The sequence below is a fragment of the Schistocerca cancellata genome, chromosome 1, assembly GCF_023864275.1.
Source record: "Schistocerca cancellata isolate TAMUIC-IGC-003103 chromosome 1, iqSchCanc2.1, whole genome shotgun sequence".
NCBI lineage: Eukaryota > Metazoa > Arthropoda > Insecta > Orthoptera > Acrididae > Schistocerca > Schistocerca cancellata.
The window spans coordinates 778,432,523-778,449,645 of NC_064626.1; the positions used below are offsets into that span (position 1 = coordinate 778,432,523).

At 45.8% G+C, this 17,123-nt stretch overlaps 1 protein-coding gene and 1 non-coding gene across 2 annotated transcripts in view; one reads left to right on the plus strand and one right to left on the minus strand.

The window, feature by feature from the left end:
• LOC126187399 (uncharacterized) overlaps positions 1–17,123 on the minus strand; it is a 587,650-nt gene that overhangs the window by 50,022 nt on the left and 520,505 nt on the right. The window lies entirely within an intron of this gene.
• On the plus strand, positions 8,050–8,123 carry Trnat-ugu (transfer RNA threonine (anticodon UGU)). Its single transcript has one exon. It is a non-coding gene; the product is annotated as a tRNA-Thr (tRNA).

Sequence of the window (17,123 nt, forward strand, 5' to 3'; positions counted from 1 at the left end):
CAAAAGTCGTTGGAAGTCCCTTGCATAAATAATGAGCCATGCTGCTCCTATAGCCGTTCGCAACCACGAAAATGTTGCCGCTGCAGGATTTTGTGCACGCACTGACCTCTCGATTATGCTCCATAAATGTTCGATGCATTCATGTCGGGTCATCTCGGTGGCCAAACCATTAATTCGAATTTCCCAGAATATTTTTCAAACAATCGCGAAAACTTGTGGCCCGCTGACAGGCGCATTGTCATCCATCGTTGTTTGGGAACGTGAAGTACATGAATAGCTGCAAATGATCTCCAAATAGCAGAACAGACCAGAGGACCCAGTGGTGGTGGTGGTTAGTGGTTAACGTCCCGTCGACAACGAGGTCATTAGAGACGGAGAGGACCCAGTCCATTCCTTGTAAACATAGCCCACACCATTATGGCGCCACCACCAGCTTGCACTGTGCATTGTTGACAACTTGGGTCCATGGTTTCGTGGGGTCTGCACCACACTCGATCCTTGACAACAGCTCTTATCAACCGAAACCTGGCTCATCTGAGCATCCCACGGTTTTCCAGTCACCCGGCATGGCCACGAGCCCAGGAAAGGCGCTGCAAGGGATGATGTGCTGTTAGCAAAGGCCCTCGCGTTGGTTGTCTGCAGCCATAGCCCAATAACGCCATATTTCGCCGTACTGCCCTAACGGATACGATCGTCGTACATTCCACACTGATTTGTGCGGTTATTTCACGCAATGTTGCTTTTCTGTTGGCACTGAGAACTCTACGCAACGACTGTAATTTGGTATTCTCGGCACACTCTGGACACTGTGGATCTCACAATTTTTAATTTCATAACGATTTCCGAAAATGAATGTGCCATGCGTCTAGCTTTAACTACTACGCCGCGTTCAATGTCTTAATTCCCTTTGTACGGCCATAATCACGTTGTAAACCTTTTCACATGAATCAAATATGTACAAATGACTGCTCCCTCAATGATCTGCCGTTTCATACCTTATGTACGCGATACTAGCGGCATCCGTGTGTGTGCACACGGTATCCCACGACTTTCGTCACCTCAGTGTACTTTAAACACGGCGACATGCGAAGCTTTACAACATTAGCGGTTTCGGAAATACACTCCTGGAAATTGAAATAAGAACACCGTGAATTCATTGTCCCAGGAAGGGGAAACTTTATTGACACATTCCTGGGGTCAGATACATCACATGATCACACTGACAGAACCACAGGCACATAGACACAGGCAACAGAGCAGGCACAATGTCGGCACTAGTACAGTGTATATCCACCTTTCGCAGCAATGCAGGCTGCTATTCTCCCATGGAGACGATCGTAGAGATGCTGGATGTAGTCCTGTGGAACGGCTTGCCATGCCATTTCCACCTGGCACCTCAGTTGGACCAGCGTTCGTGCTGGACGTGCAGACCGCGTGAGACGACGCTTCATCCAGTCCCAAACATGCTCAATGGGGGACAGATCCGGAGATCTTGCTGGCCAGGGTAGTTGACTTACACCTTCTAGAGCACGTTGGGTGGCACGGGATACATGCGGACGTGCATTGTCCTGTTGGAACAGCAAGTTCCCTTGCCGGTCTAGGAATGGTAGAACGATGGGTTCGATGACGGTTTGGATGTACCGTGCACTATTCAGTGTCCCCTCGACGATCACCAGTGGTGTACGGCCAGTGTAGGAGATCGCTCCCCACACCATGATGCCGGGTGTTGGCCCTGTGTGCCTCGGTCGTATGCAGTCCTGATTGTGGCGCTCACCTGCACGGCGCCAAATACGCATACGACCATCATTGGCACCAAGGCAGAAGCGACTCTCATCGCTGAAGACGACACGTCTCCATTCGTCCCTCCATTCACGCCTGTCGCGACACCACTGGAGGCGGGCTGCACGATGTTGGGGCGTGAGCGGAAGACGGCCTAACGGTGTGCGGGACCGTAGCCCAGCTTCATGGAGACGGTTGCGAATGGTCCTCGCCGATACCCCAGGAGCAACAGTGTCCCTAATTTGCTGGGAAGTGGCGGTGCGGTCCCCTACGGCACTGCGTAGGATCCTACGGTCTTGGCGTGCATCCGTGCGTCGCTGCGGTCCGGTCCCAGGTCGACGGGCACGTGCACCTTCCGCCGACCACTGGCGACAACATCGATGTACTGTGGAGACCTCACGCCCCACGTGTTGAGCAATTCGGCGGTACGTCCACCCGGTCTCCCGCATGCCCACTATACGCCCTCGCTCAAAGTCCGTCAACTGCACATACGGTTCACGTCCACGCTGTCGCGGCATGCTACCAGTGTTAAAGGCTGCGATGGAGCTCCGTATGCCACGGCAAACTGGCTGACACTGACGGCGGCGGTGCACAAATGCTGCGCAGCTAGCGCCATTCGACGGCCAACACCGCGGTTCCTGGTGTGTCCGCTGTGCCGTGCGTGTGATCATTGCTTGTACAGCCCTCTCGCAGTGTCCGGAGCAAGTATGGTGGGTCTGACACACCGGTGTCAATGTGTTCTTTTTTCCATTTCCAGGAGTGTATTTCCACCGTTGGTCCGAAAGCCAACGGTCATACTCTTTTGGACGTCAGATAAATCACTCCGTTTTCGCATTACGACAACAACTGCACTATTTTCCACGTTCCCCCGATACGATTTTTATACCCTTCACTGATAGTGCTGCCACCTGCCGTCTCTGTTATTGCACGTTGACGTCGGAACATAGGCGGTGGTCACATTAACGTGACTGGACTGTGTATATTTACACGCTAAATATGGAATTATCAAGTTTCTCATTTCGTACGAATGACCAAACACGTCGGTTTGAACAAATTTACATAAGGATGAGGCTACGTGAATTATTTTTGTCCTTCATTCCTTATTTACGTCTTATTCACAATGTATTATTTCTCAGTTTTATTCATTTCATCTTTCTTTGTTTCCAGTCTGCACGTGTACACTGCCTGATCAAAAGAATCCGAGCACCTATTAGAGGACATTAATACGGCGCGTGTACACTTTCGCTTTTATGATGGCTTCTACTCTGCTGGGGACACTTTCAGCGAGGTGTCTGAATGTCTGAGGAGGGTTGGCAGCCCATTGTTCCTCAAGAGCTGAAATCAGATAAGAATGATGTTGGGCGTAGGTGTCCGGAGCGAAGTCGACTTAACTCATCCCGAAGGCGTTCCATTCGGTTTGGGTCGGGACTCTTGGCAGGACAGTTCATCACGGGAATTTGGCTGTCCACAAACTATTGCCTCACACAGCCTGCTTTGCGACAGGATGAATTGCAAGCTGATACGATCAGTCACCACCTTCGAACATTTGCTCTACTGCATGTAGTACAAAATGGTGTAAAATGTGTTAATATCCTACTGCATTTCGCGTTTTCTTAACTACGAAAAACATCACCCTTCCGTACCATAACCTCCTCAGTACTTCACTGCTGGCACTATACATAATGGCAAGAAACGAATTTTTATATGTATCTTCCGCAATGCCCTATGGTTATCGTCAACGGACACAAAGTCCGCTTGCTCTTGGTTCAGCTTTGGTGGTTCCTTGCAGTTTCCACGTCACTATGAGACCACCAACAGTCGACTTGCCGCGCTGGATTAGCCGAGCGGTCTAGGGGCTGCAGTCACGGACTGTGTGGCTGGTCCCGGCGGGGGTTCGAGTCCTCTCTCGGGCATGAGTGTGTGTATTTGTTCTTAGGATAATTTAGGTTAAGTAGTGTGTAAGCTTAGGGACTGATGACCTTAACAGTTAAGTCCCATAAGATTTCACACACATTTTTGGACAGTTGACTTGGGCAGGGCTGAAACGTCCCTGATGAATTTTTCATTCAGGTGACATCCAGTGACTAGTCTACGTTCTAAGTCTCTGAGCTCTCCTGCCCGTCCTATTTTGCTGCTACTGGTTCTCTACTGACGACACAACACCCCCAGCTGCGGTTTGTACTGGCGCGAACACATGTTGTCACACCTGTTTCGAGAACACTGCAGAGGTTTCGCTGAGAAGCCCTTACACATCCTCCATGCAGTCCCGATCTCTCCCGATGCAGTTTCCATATTTTTGGACCCCCGAAGAAAGATATTCGTGGCGGTCGATTTGCTTCGAACGAAGTGTGTACGCTTGGGTACAATCATGGACACGCAGGTAACCGAAAATATTTTTCCACGAAGGCGACGACCGTCTTGCTACGCAGCACAAGGACATTACTGAAAGGGCTATTATCTGGTCATTGTAAATTTTCTACTAAACGTCCTTACTCACTCTGTGGTGTAAACTTTTGTGGTTAACGTCACTTGGTTGCACGAGTCACGCTGTTCAACAATCAGTTATAACCAACGCGAATAAGATACGAAGAATCTGGGGAAGTACAAAAAGTATTCATGCAGGAATAACTACTATGCCGCGTTCAATGTCTTAATTCCCTTTGTACGGCCATAATCACGTTGTAAACCTTTTCACATGAATCAAATATGTACAAATGAATGCTCCCTCAATGATCTGCCGTTTCATACCTTACGTACGCGATAGTAGCGGCATCTGTGTGTATGCACACGGTATCCCACGACTTTCGTCACCTCAGTGTACTTTAAATTATCTGTCTGCATCATTTTACTAGCCACAGAAAAATGAAACTAAAAGTAATAAATAAGCAAGCTCTTTTGCTCAAGAGATGCCGTAGCTGTGCGCACTGTGATAACTGTAGCGGTGGAATGGGGCGGTTGCAGGGCGAGGTTGCTAGAGTCAGACTCACTGCGGTACTGACCAACAAACGCAGATCTTCGACGGATGCTCTACTGATGTTAGATGAAGCTTGAAGCTATTCGAGGCAATTTGATGGTGATAAAATGAAGTGTAGTGTTTCCCAATCTACTTTCAACATTACAGACAAAATATATTTGGTAAGTTCTCCTATTATGATACTATTTCTGCCATACAAACAAACATTTTAACAATATTATGTCCTTCTTAACAATATGGAATCAGTCGGAAATTCCTCAAATTATGCTAGTTCTTTTCCTGAGAACATAAATGTACCCGTTCCTTTACCGCAGCAACGGAGCTGAGCGAGTGGGAGACGATTTTTTCGGCAATGTATTAGATTTACCGAAGAATGTCGAAGAAATAGGTAAGGTCGTTTATTGGGAGTTAACTACTGAAATAATTTGTAAATGACTGGCGAATCTCGCATGCTCACTGTGAGAAGCTGTAGCATCGCTTAGCTCGTTGAGGGAAAGGTACGGATTGTGCATTAGTGTACGGTACATACTGGTAGTTAACAACTAGTTGCATTATAATGTTAAATTGCCGATCAAGGATATTGTTCGAAACAGTGGGCGAATATAAAGCAATTACGGCTGTTGTTTTACGCATATTAAGAGCGGCTCGAGATGCCATCGCCACAAGGACGGAATTTCCTTGTCATGGAACTCAATAGGAGCCATTAGGAAGAATTCTACACGAGAAAAATTCATTCGTGTGTAAGTTGTGTACCTATCATTTGTCTGTATTCTTTATTATTCGGGATGGATTTTCTCTAACCCGAGCTCGCTTGCGGGAAGCTTCTCAGTGCATCTTGGATGCTTCTGTCAATTTTTCTGAACTGGACTAACTCTCATAAGATTTCACACTGTAGCAGTGTTGGAAAAGTATGTGACATGGCGCCTATCGGGAATCAGCACGATGTACAGATGTAAATTGGCAGAAGTTGTGCAGAACCATCATGAACGTTATTCAGTGGGGAAAAGACAGTTAGTCTGTAATCATTGCACGAACTGCTTCAAAATACTGCTGTTAAATAATTTTCTGGTTTTCTTCTGGACTGTTGCCATTGGAGAGTTTGTTGTGGACCCTCATGATCGACAGTAACTTCTGCCACACGATTCAGCACCATAAAATTTTACTTTTCAGTTCTCTGAGGTTCGCACGACTAACTCCCTCAAAGTTTCAATCCATGGCGATAACTCTCTTTCAATCACATAACGCCTGCTGTGAAATTTTTTCCTGTGCTTCAGATTTCCAGGTATGGCATCCTGCAGTACTGGACATTAAATGCATGTGTGCAAGTTCCTGTAACGAATAATTTTCCATCCCCGATAATCATCATGAATTGTGAAAAGTGATTAAGTTTATTTTGGACATCTCACAGACGGTCATGTTTTATTTATGAAGCTAGTTCCTCCAAACACAGATGCAGCACGTAGGTGTTTGTTAAGGAACTAAAATCATCTATTAACTTCTTGTAATATAAGTTTGCCGCTTGTAAGAATTATTTACAGAGTGTAATTTTCACCTTATGGCTGTAAAATCTTTTATTATTCTATTGCACTTCCAACATTAGGCCACTGCCTAGTAGATATAAACGTACAAGTAATAAATCAGGAAATTATAATGGGAAGACAACCATATGATGACGATGTTTGGAGCTTATGGGCGATCAACGGCGAGGTCATGAGCGCCCTTACACTTAATAAAACAAACGAATGTGGCTAAAACCGCGAAAATTGTTCCACATTCATGCACTCGAATGGAGCACGCAATCACTCTATCTTACATGATCTAAAAGAACGGAGAAAGAGTAAAAGAACCCATACATAAGATTAAAACAAAAGTAAAACTACAACGGAGCTAAAAGAAAGGCACAGTCAAATGTGACTGGCTGACCGCTTACAAAAAACATGAGTCGGCCAGTCACCCTGTTAACACATTAAAACAATGGCTTTAATATCTTGGGAAAATTTTAGAAAATTCACAAAACCTTAAAACTCGAACCACATTCGTTTGAACATTACTTAAAAGATAGGGCAGATCCGGAGGCAATTCCTCCGAGGCCCGCTGGTCGAAAAATAAAACACAGGCCAATAAAATGCAGCGCACAGTTACCCGTACGCCACAAGCACCACACACTGGAGGGTCCTCACGCCGGAGCAAGAACGGCTTTACTAGATGGAGTTTACTGTCTGTCACTTCCAGCCACTCGTCCTCCCACCAACGCAAGACACTGGAGCTCAAGGGCGGGGCTATAAAATGCAGGGGAGATGGCACACTGAAATACATGAGGATCACGACACTCCTCCTCGGCTGCTAGATCCGCCTTTTCGTTCCCCGCAAGTCCCATGTGCCCTGGTACCCAGCAGAAAGACACCTCCTTCCCCAGTCGTAGTTGGAGGCGGGCATCTTGGATATTCTGGACTACATTATCTGCTGGATACAAACGTTTCAGAGAGTGCAGGGCACTCAGAGAATCGGGACAAGAAATTTAGCACCGAAAAAATGTCTCATCTGCTCATCTGCCCGCAAGATCGCATATAGCTCTGCATCAAAGACGATAAATTCTTGAGGTAGTAGCACGTTGAGGACATGATCCGGGAACACGACAGAGCAACGAAATGAGGCCCACTGTTTAGACCCATCCGTAAAGACAGCTACATAGTTGCGGTGCTGATATAAAATGTAAGAAAAGATCGCGTTAAAAAACAGAAGCAGGAGTGTTGTCTCTTCTGTACTGCACCAAAACCAAAATTATCGTGGGCCTCTGCTGTAACCAGGGCGGCAGACGGATAAAACCCTCGAGTTGCGGCCGTACTTGATCCACACCGAGTGACTCCAGCACACAGCGCACACGGATCCCAAACGGCGTTTTGGCTCGTGGACTGTTGGAGAAAAGGCGTTCCAGAGGTGAACGGGCAACAAACTGGTATGCGGGTGGAGTAGGAGCTGCCAGGAACTTACATGCCTGACGCATCAAATGGTTCAAATGGCTCTAAGTACTATGGGACTTAATATCTGAGGTCATCAGTCCCTTAAACTTAGAGCTACTTAAACCTCTTAAGGCTCACCGGCCACTTAACCATTTTCTTCTTCTGTGCGAATGCACAAACAGTGCCCGAACTCTTACGGGAATCGGCAACGCGCCGCGAGTAATGAGTATAATGGGAGGGGGCACTACGAATGTAGTGCGGGACAATACGTTGAGAATGTGGATTTCGCGGGAGGCGTGCCTGAGATAAATCCCTGCAGTCGCGCTATCCTCTGTGTCCTCGGTGGCTCAGATGGACAGAGCGTCTGCCATGTAAGCAGGAGGTCCCGGGTTCGAGTCCCGGTCGGGGCACACATTTTCATCTGTCCCCGTTGACGTATGTCAACGCCTGTAAGCAGCTAAGGGTGTTCACTTCATTGTAATTTCATTCTAACGAGCTGCTTGGTCACCGATGGTATCTGTTCTTTCGGACATGTCCGAAAGAACAGATGCCATCTTAGGAAATATATAGAGTTGGTGACACTTTGCTCTCAGCTTCAGGCTGTGATGACTTCGGTTACATAGCCTGAGGCTGCAGTGGATGGGCACCACTGTTGTGGGCCGGCCGTGGGAATCCAACGTACGTCCAGCACGGCCGAGTCCTCCGAATGGTCCTCACCGGTGCACAGCCTAGTTACTGCTCGCACTGAGTTTGACCTCTAACCTGTGGTCCAGTGGGAGGTCGCCCCGGGGCGTAGCAGGCGGCGAAAGACTTCCCAGGCAGCCGCATGTAAGGCCTCTCCGGTTTGTCTGACAAACAGATTCAAGGCGCCGTCTGGCTGACGCTGTCGCTGAGCCAGATGCTGTCGCCTGTCCTGTTTCAGAGGAAACCTCTCAGCCTGCAAGGTCCGGACAATCACAAAGGGTGTGATTATTAATAGTTGGGAGCTTCAATGTTAGGCGCGTTATGGGGCCCCTTAGGGACATGGCTGCCAAGAAGGAATGAAAACCAATGTGCACCTCGTGTGCATACTGGGTGGAGTCATTCCAGATATGGAATGGGTCATCCCGGATGCCATAAATAGCACAGGATGCAGCCAACTGCAAGTGGTTGATCGCATCGGTACCAATGATGTGTGTCACTTTGGATCAGAAGACATTCTCTCTGGTTTCAAGCGGCTAACAGAAGTGGTAAAGGCTGCCAGTCTTGCTTGCAAGATGAAAGCAGAGCTGACCATTTGCAACATAGTCGACAGGACAGATTGCGGACCTCTGGTACAGAGCCGAGTGGAGGGTCTGAATCAGAGGCTCAGACGGTTCTGTGACCGTGTAGGCTGCAGATTCCTCGACCTGCGCCAAAGAGTGGTTGGGTTTCGAGTTCCACTGAATAGCTCAGGTGTCCACTATACTCAGGAGGCGGCTACACGGGTAGCAGAGTCTGTGTGGCGTGGACTGGTCGGTACTTCCGGGCTTCAGACACAAAGGATGCAAGCCGAACACAGGAAGAACGAGGATACAGTAACCATCGGTAAAACGGTTGTAAATTGTCATAGCTATGTTGGAAAAGTACCAGAGCTCCAAGTGCTAATAGAAAGCACTGATGCTCAAATCGTTATAGGCACTGAAAGCTGGCTAAAGCTGGAAATAAGCTCAGCCGAAATTTTTGTAAAGAACCTAACGGTGTTCCGAAAGGATACGCTAAACACAGTTGGCGGTGGCGTGTTTGTTGCTGCCTGTAGTAGTTTATCTTGTCGCGAAATTGAAGTAGATAGTTCCTGTGAGATAGTACGGGCAGAGGTCATCGTTGGCAACCGGAATAAAATAATAATTGGATCCTTTTACCGACCTCTCAGTTCAGATGATACAGTTGCTGAAAGGTTCAAAGAAAACTTGAGTTTGATTTCAAACACGTACTCGACTCATATGATTATAGCTGGTGGTGACCATAATTTAGCCTCGATATGTTTGGGAAAATAAATGTTTCATTCCAGAGGTACCCATAAAACATCATCCGAAATCGTGCTAAACGCATTCTCCGAAAATTATTTCGAGCAGTTAGTTCATGAGCCCACGCGAATAGTAAACGGTTGTGAAAACGCACTTGACCTCTTAGCAACAAATAATCCTGAGTTAATAACGAGCATCAGAACGGATACAGGGATTAGTGAACACAGGATTGTCGTATCGAGATTGAATATTCTAATCCCCAAATCCTCCAAAAATAAACGAAAAATATACCTATTCAACAAAACAGATAAAAGTTCACTTGACGCCTTCCTGAGAGACAATCTCAACTTCTTCCAAATTAATGATGTAAGTGTAGACCAGATCTGGCTTGAATTCTGAGAAATAATATCAGCAGCAACTGAAAGATTTATACCAAATAAATTAACAAACGACGGAGCTGATCCTCCTTGGTACACAAAACGGGTCAAAAAACTGTTGCAGAAACAACAAAACAAACATGCCAAATTTAAACAGACGCAAAATCCCCAAGACTGGGGATCTTTTACAGAAGCTCGAATTTACCGCGAACTTCAATGAAAGATATTCATAACAGATTCCACAACGAAACTTTCTCGAAACCTGGCAAAAAATCCAGAGAGATTCTTTTCGTTTGTGAAGTATGTTAGCGGCAAGAAAAATCAATGCCTTCTCTGCGCGATAGCAATGGAGATACTATCCAAGACAGTGCTGCCAAAGCTGAGTTACTAAACCAAGCCTTCCGAAATGCCTTCAAAAAAGAAGACGAAGTAAATATTCCAAAATTCGAATCAAGAACAGCTGCCAACATGAGTAACGTAGAAGTAAATATCCTCGGAGTAGTGAAGCAACTTAAATCACTTAATAAAAGCAAGTCTTCTGGTCCAGACTGTATACCAGTCAGGTTCCTTTCACACTGTGCTGATGCATTAGCTCCATACATGACAATCATATACAACCGTTCGTTCGACGAAAGACCCGTACCCAAAGACTGGAAAGTTGCACAGGTCACAGCAATATTCCATAAAGGTAGTAGGAGTAATCCACTTAATTACAGGCCCATATCATTAACGTCGATATATAGCAGGATTCTGGAACATATTTGTTGGAACATTACAAATTACCTCGAAGGAAACGGTCTATTGACCCACAGTCAACATGGGTTTGGAAAACATCGTTCTTGTGAAACACAATTAGCTCTTTATTCGTTTGTAATTTTGAGTGCTTTTGACAAGGGATTTTAGACTAATTCCGTATTTCTGGATTTCCAGAAGGCTTTTGACACTGTACCACACACAAGCGGCTTATAGCGAAATTGTGTGCTTTAGGAATATCGTCTGTTATGTGCCTGGATTTGCGACTTCCTGTAAGAGAGATCACATTAGTAGTAACTGACGGAAAGTCTTCGAGTAAAACAGTAGTAGTTTCTGGTGTTCCACGTGGTAGTGTTATGGGCCTTTTGTTGTTCCTTACCTACATAAACAATTTGAGAGACAATCTGAGTAGCCGTCTTAGATTGCTTGCAGATGACGCTGTTGTTTATCGACTAATAAAGTCATCAGAAGATCAAAACAAATTGCAAAACGATTTAAAAAGATATATGTATGGTGCGAAAGGTGGCAGTTGATCCCAAATGACGAAAAGTGAGAGCTCGTCCACATGAGTGCTAAAAGAAATCCGTTAAACCTCGGTTACACGATAAATCAGTCAAATATAAAATTCAATTAAATACCTAGGAATTACAATTACGAACAACTTAAGTTGGAAGGAACACACAGAAAATGTTGTGGGGAGGCTAACCAAAGACGGCGTTGTATTGGTATGACACTTAGAAAATGTAACATATCTACTAAGGAGACTGCCTACACTACGCTTGTCCGTCATCTTTTAGAATATTGCTGCGCGGTGTGGGATCCTTACCAGAAATACGAGGGGTATTCAATAAGTAATGCAACACATTTATTCTTCTCAGCCTATTTCGGTTGACAAAATGAGAAATTTGTTTTAGTACGTCGTGGAATACTCCTGCTTTCGCCCCTAAGATTTCATGAAGTTCCCATAGGTGGCGACGCTATACGTAGCCTTCAAAATGGCTTCTGTAGCGAGGAGGTAGGTTTCAAGCAGACTGTTGTCATTGACTTTCTTTTGGCGGAAAACCAGGGTATCGCAGATATTTACAGACGCTTGCAGAATTACTACGAAGACCTGGTAGTGAACAAAATCACGGTGAAACGTCGCGCGCGGCGTCTATCATCGTCGCAACAAGGTCGTGCTAGCCTGTCCGACCTCCCGTGTGCCGGGCAGCCGCACACAGGTGTGACTCCTGCAAGGATGGGATCTGCGGGCACTTTCATTCTACGTGATCAACGGCTCATCCTCAAGCAGCTCGCTGCAAAACTGTACATCTCTGTAGGTAGTGCTGACACATGCGTACACCAGTGGGGCTACTCAAAGGAGTGTGCCGGCTGGTTTCCTCGCCACCTAACAGAAGACCGTAAAGAACAACCTAGAACCATCTCTGCGGAATTAGTTTCGCGTTACGTGGCTGGTCGTGAAAAATTTTTGTCGAACATCGTCACAGGCGCTGAAGCATGGGTTCATCATTTCGATCCGCAAAGAAAGAGGCAATCCATGGAGAGGTGCCACACTACCTTCCCTCCGAAGAAAAAGCTCAAAGCCGCACCCTCAGCCGTTAAAATCATGGGGACAGTCTTCTGGCACTCTGAAGACCTTATACCGTTTGATTTCCTGCCCCATGGTACAACAATCATCTCCGAATTGCATTGTGATACCCTGAGGAAATTGAAGAAACGAGTTGAATGTGTTCGTCGCCACAAAAATGCAAACGTACTTCACCACCTCCATAACAACGCAAGGCCTAACAAGTCAGCGCACCAGAGAGGAACTCTCAAAATTTCATTGGACTGTTTTTCCCTATCTACCCTACAGCCCAGATCTCTCACCTTCTGACTTCCATATGTTTGGCCCAATGCGGATGCACTCCGCTGGAAGCAAAACGAGTGTGATGGGGACGTTATTAATGCAGCAAGACGTTGGCTCCGAAGTCGAACAGTAGAGAGGTACCATACGGGCATACGGCCCCCCCCCCCCCTCCCCAGTAACGTGTCTTAAGGCTGTATCATTGAACTGAGATTATATTGAAAAATAAGGTTTTGTTATCGCAAGAGTGAGAAATAATACGTTGAACTAGAAGCCTAAATAAAACTCACCTGCCTTCAGAATAAAAATGTGTTGTATTTTTACTGAGCACCCCTTGTATCTGAGCAGACTAAACATATCAGTCACACGTTTTGACTGAACTAAGACAGAAACGCACTGGATGCTCCGATAATAACATGTACAGCCAAGTCAACGTTCTCAAAAAAAAAAAATTCAAATGTGTGTGAAATCTTATGGGACTTAACTGCTAAGGTCATCAGTCCCTAAGCTTACGCACTACTTAACCTACATTATCCTAAGGACAAACACATAGACACACACACACACACACACACACACACACACACACACACACACACACACACACACATGCCCGAGGGAGGACTCGAACCGCCGGGAGCAGCCTCACAGTCCATCACTGCAGCGCCTTAGACCGTCAACGTTCTCCTACAACTACTGAAAGGACTAAAAACGGTAGCGTATCGCTTCTCATCAAGACTGGATTCGCTAGGGAGTGAGGTACTATTAATGTTCGATTGTACCACTAAACTAATATCAACAACTATAAGCCAATAACTCTGAGAATCAGAGAGACAACAGCGTACGTAGATACCTTTGTGTGTTTAGCAACTGCAATAGTTCTTGTTTATTGAAAAAGTTGTGTCTGATGGAGTGAATGTGGATTTTCGTGTGCTCTCTTTCTATAATGAATACTGTTACTTCAATTGAAGCCCTTTTTTACATTACGTAAACGATTCAGGACAGATATGAACACTCCATCTACGTGTGAGCGGCGAGATACCAATGAGAATGAAATGCTGATCTGCGTCAAATTTTTCCTTTGCCACTAGTGCATACGTGTAGTGATAAAGATTTCTAGAACTCTGACTTAATCGGCTTTATTGTAAGCACTTATTACATGTTTTATAGTTTTCGAAGCAACGCAGTTTTCAATCAATTTGTTTACTTAGTTTTAGATTTTTTTTTGTGTGTCAGTCACCGAATATTCACATTCGTCTTATTATCATGAAATTTACACCGTTTTACGATTTTATGAGTGTCAGTTTTTTACTTTAGAGAGTTTCCCTTACCGTGATTTATTTTTTTGTCTTTTAATATAATTGTTAAAATTTGGATTTGTTCTTAAGTTGATAGTTAGTCATGATAAGGTAACTGATATTTTCACTTTACCGCCTAGCTAGATATCCCTTACGAGCAACAAAATTTTTCATATCTTATTTGCCAGCAGCAAGCGTAATCTGTCCGTTATGCGAAGTAGTTGCTCATAACCTCAAATGGTTCGTCCAGTTGCCATACGGTCGTTCATTTTTTTTATTGAAAGAACTAGCTACTTGAACCCACTGTGGTTTTACTATGAACACAGGCGAATAGAAAATTTACTCTATTCCAAATAAGGTCAGTTGTACACACAAAACACACGCGGTGCTGCTTCCTGACGGCAAGACTGTCATTCTTGCAGCTTTCGGCCACGGGGAGATGGGGCGCGCCGTCCTTGGGAGGCGCAGTGCGCTGGGCGTGCCCGCGCCACAGATTCGCCGCAGCTGCAGGTAAACAAAGCCGCAAAGTGTGTCAAGGCCGCTCGGCGCGGCACGGCGCGAGCTATCTGCCGACCTCCAGAGCGGCGGCGCGGCTCGCACTTGCGCCACGCCACGCGAGTTTCCCACCCCGTCAGCGGCCTTGCCGTCTACTCGCTCTCTTCTTTGGCGCCTCTCTGGCACATGCTGCCCTTCCGGCGCCACGTCATTTCACTATAACCATCTCAAAAAGTGCGACTATTTCACGAGAATAACTCCACGGTCGAATGTTACCCGGCGAAAATACTGCACATCTAAACTAGCTGTTCTGCGAAACTGAAGTTGGGCGCAAGACATCTGTAACAGTACTAAATAGGTAGTAGACAAGCCGCTTTTTAAAAACTAAGAAAAATACTAAAATTGATTGCGAAAGCGTCCCGAAAATTCTACGAAACATATAATGACGGGAAAAAATCGTCGGATGTAAACTTTCACGACCAAAGTCGAATGGATTTCACATTTAAATCCTGTTTCGTCCCCATCGGGATTGCTTAAGAATGTTATTCTTCCGCCTACGTACACAGTGCAGAAATCACAGCGATGCAAAACCGTGTGTGAAATCCGAAGTTTCCCTGCCTTTCGTTAAGGACGTTGCTGGCCGCATAGGAAAACTCCTGAAAGAACAGAACATCGCTGTAATCTACAAACCCAGCCGGAAGATACCAGAACACCTCAAATTGGCCAAGGATGCTCGCAAACTGCTAGAAAAAGCAGGAATTTACAGGATTCCGTGTAGTTTATGTAGATGTACATGGGTACTACAATAAGAATGGTAAAAAACGATTAGAAGGGCACAAGAGAAATTTCAGAAAAGGGGAGACAGAAAGATCAGTTGTCGCGGTACATGCTTTGCAGCCACGAGACCATTACATGCATTTTTATAGGCTTCAAGTACTGGCAGCCACAAGCGGATGCAATGAAAGGCTATGCAGAAAGGCCGTAAAAATTGTAAAACATCACAGAAATTTCTATAGGAAGTAGGACGACGTGAAATTGAATGTTTGGATTCCGGTGCTCAGAAGATGTATACTAGTCTTCCACCACGGGGTGATAGCAACAGAGGACGACGGTAATCGACCAAGGTCAACTGCGGTCGGGTATTCCAAACACGTGACGTCACGCCTCTGCACGGATCCACGCTTAAACGGAATTTTGTTGCAGTCAATAGCGAGCTATGGTGTGAATCGGACGCCCACAGAAGTAACGATCCCCCCTGAAAATGTCATCCGCAGATGGAGACGAAACGTTTGGATTTAAATGTGACATCCGTCGATCACGGCATAATTACCCGGAACGTTTTATTAATTGTGGAAAAGGTCGCAGTGCCAAGAATGTTGTGCTCCGTAAACGAAAGATGGTAGGCATGTTTCTACATCTGAAAGATGATGTCTACTCAAATTTCGAGCCAGTCGCACAAGAGCGGCGCTATTAGCGCCACTATTGATCTCCAAACCAGGTTTGCTTTAAATACCGCTGTAGCGGTCGTCCTTTGAGACTGGACGGTAGTGAGTTGATGTTACTGAAGTACGCTTTTATGGCGACAAAGACTTTATTAACAACACCTTACGCACTTTGAACGAGGTCATGTAATAGGGCTACGAGGAGCTGGATGTTCTTCTGCGATAGTGCAGAAAGACTTGGCACAAATGTAGCGACCGTTCATAAGTGCTGGTAGCGGTGGCCACGAGAATGTACGGTCGCAAGATGACCGGACTGTGGACGGCCACGTGGATTTACCTAGATGGAAGACCACCGGATTCGGCTCATGGCTCTGGCGCATCGTACTTCATCTACAACAGCAATTTTTAGCATCAGTTGGCACAACAGTGCCACAACGAACTATTACAAAACAATTACTTCAAGGCAGCTCCGAGCCAGATGCCCTGTAGCGTGCAATCTGCTGGCCTCAAACGAGTTCTGATGAAAGCTGGTTCTGCCTCCGTGCCAGTGATGGCCGTGTGTTGGTTATGAGGAGACCAGTTGAGGGCCTACAAAAAAACCTGGCTCTATGCTACACACACTGGACCTAAAGTTTGCGTTATGGTCCGGGATGCGATTTTGTATGACAGCAGAAGCACTCTCGTGGTTGTCCCACGCACCCTGACTGCAAATTTCTTCGTCACCCTCGTGACTGGAGCTATTGTGCTGAACAGCATACCATGCAGTGTTTTCCAACAGGATAACACTCGCTCACACACCGCTGTTGTAAGCAAACATGCTCTACAGTGTGTTGATATGCTGCCTTGACCTGCTCGAACACCAGATCTGTCTCCAATCAGACACATGTGCGAAATAATCGGTTGAAACCTCCCGCGTTAACCACAATCAGAATTAACCGTCCCTGTATCGACCGATCAGTTGCAACAGGACTGAAACTCTATCCCACAAACTAACATTCGAGACCTGTACACCACAATGCATAAACGTTCGCATGTTTGCATTCAACATTCTGGTGGTTACTTTGCGCGAAATTCACCATTTGCAATGGCTAGTCTTGCTCTCATATGAACCTATGATCTTGGAATGTTAATCACTTAAATATGTTACCTAGAAAAATGTATTTCCGATATTTCATTACTCTAGATAAATTATTTTTGATGTTGAGATATTTTTT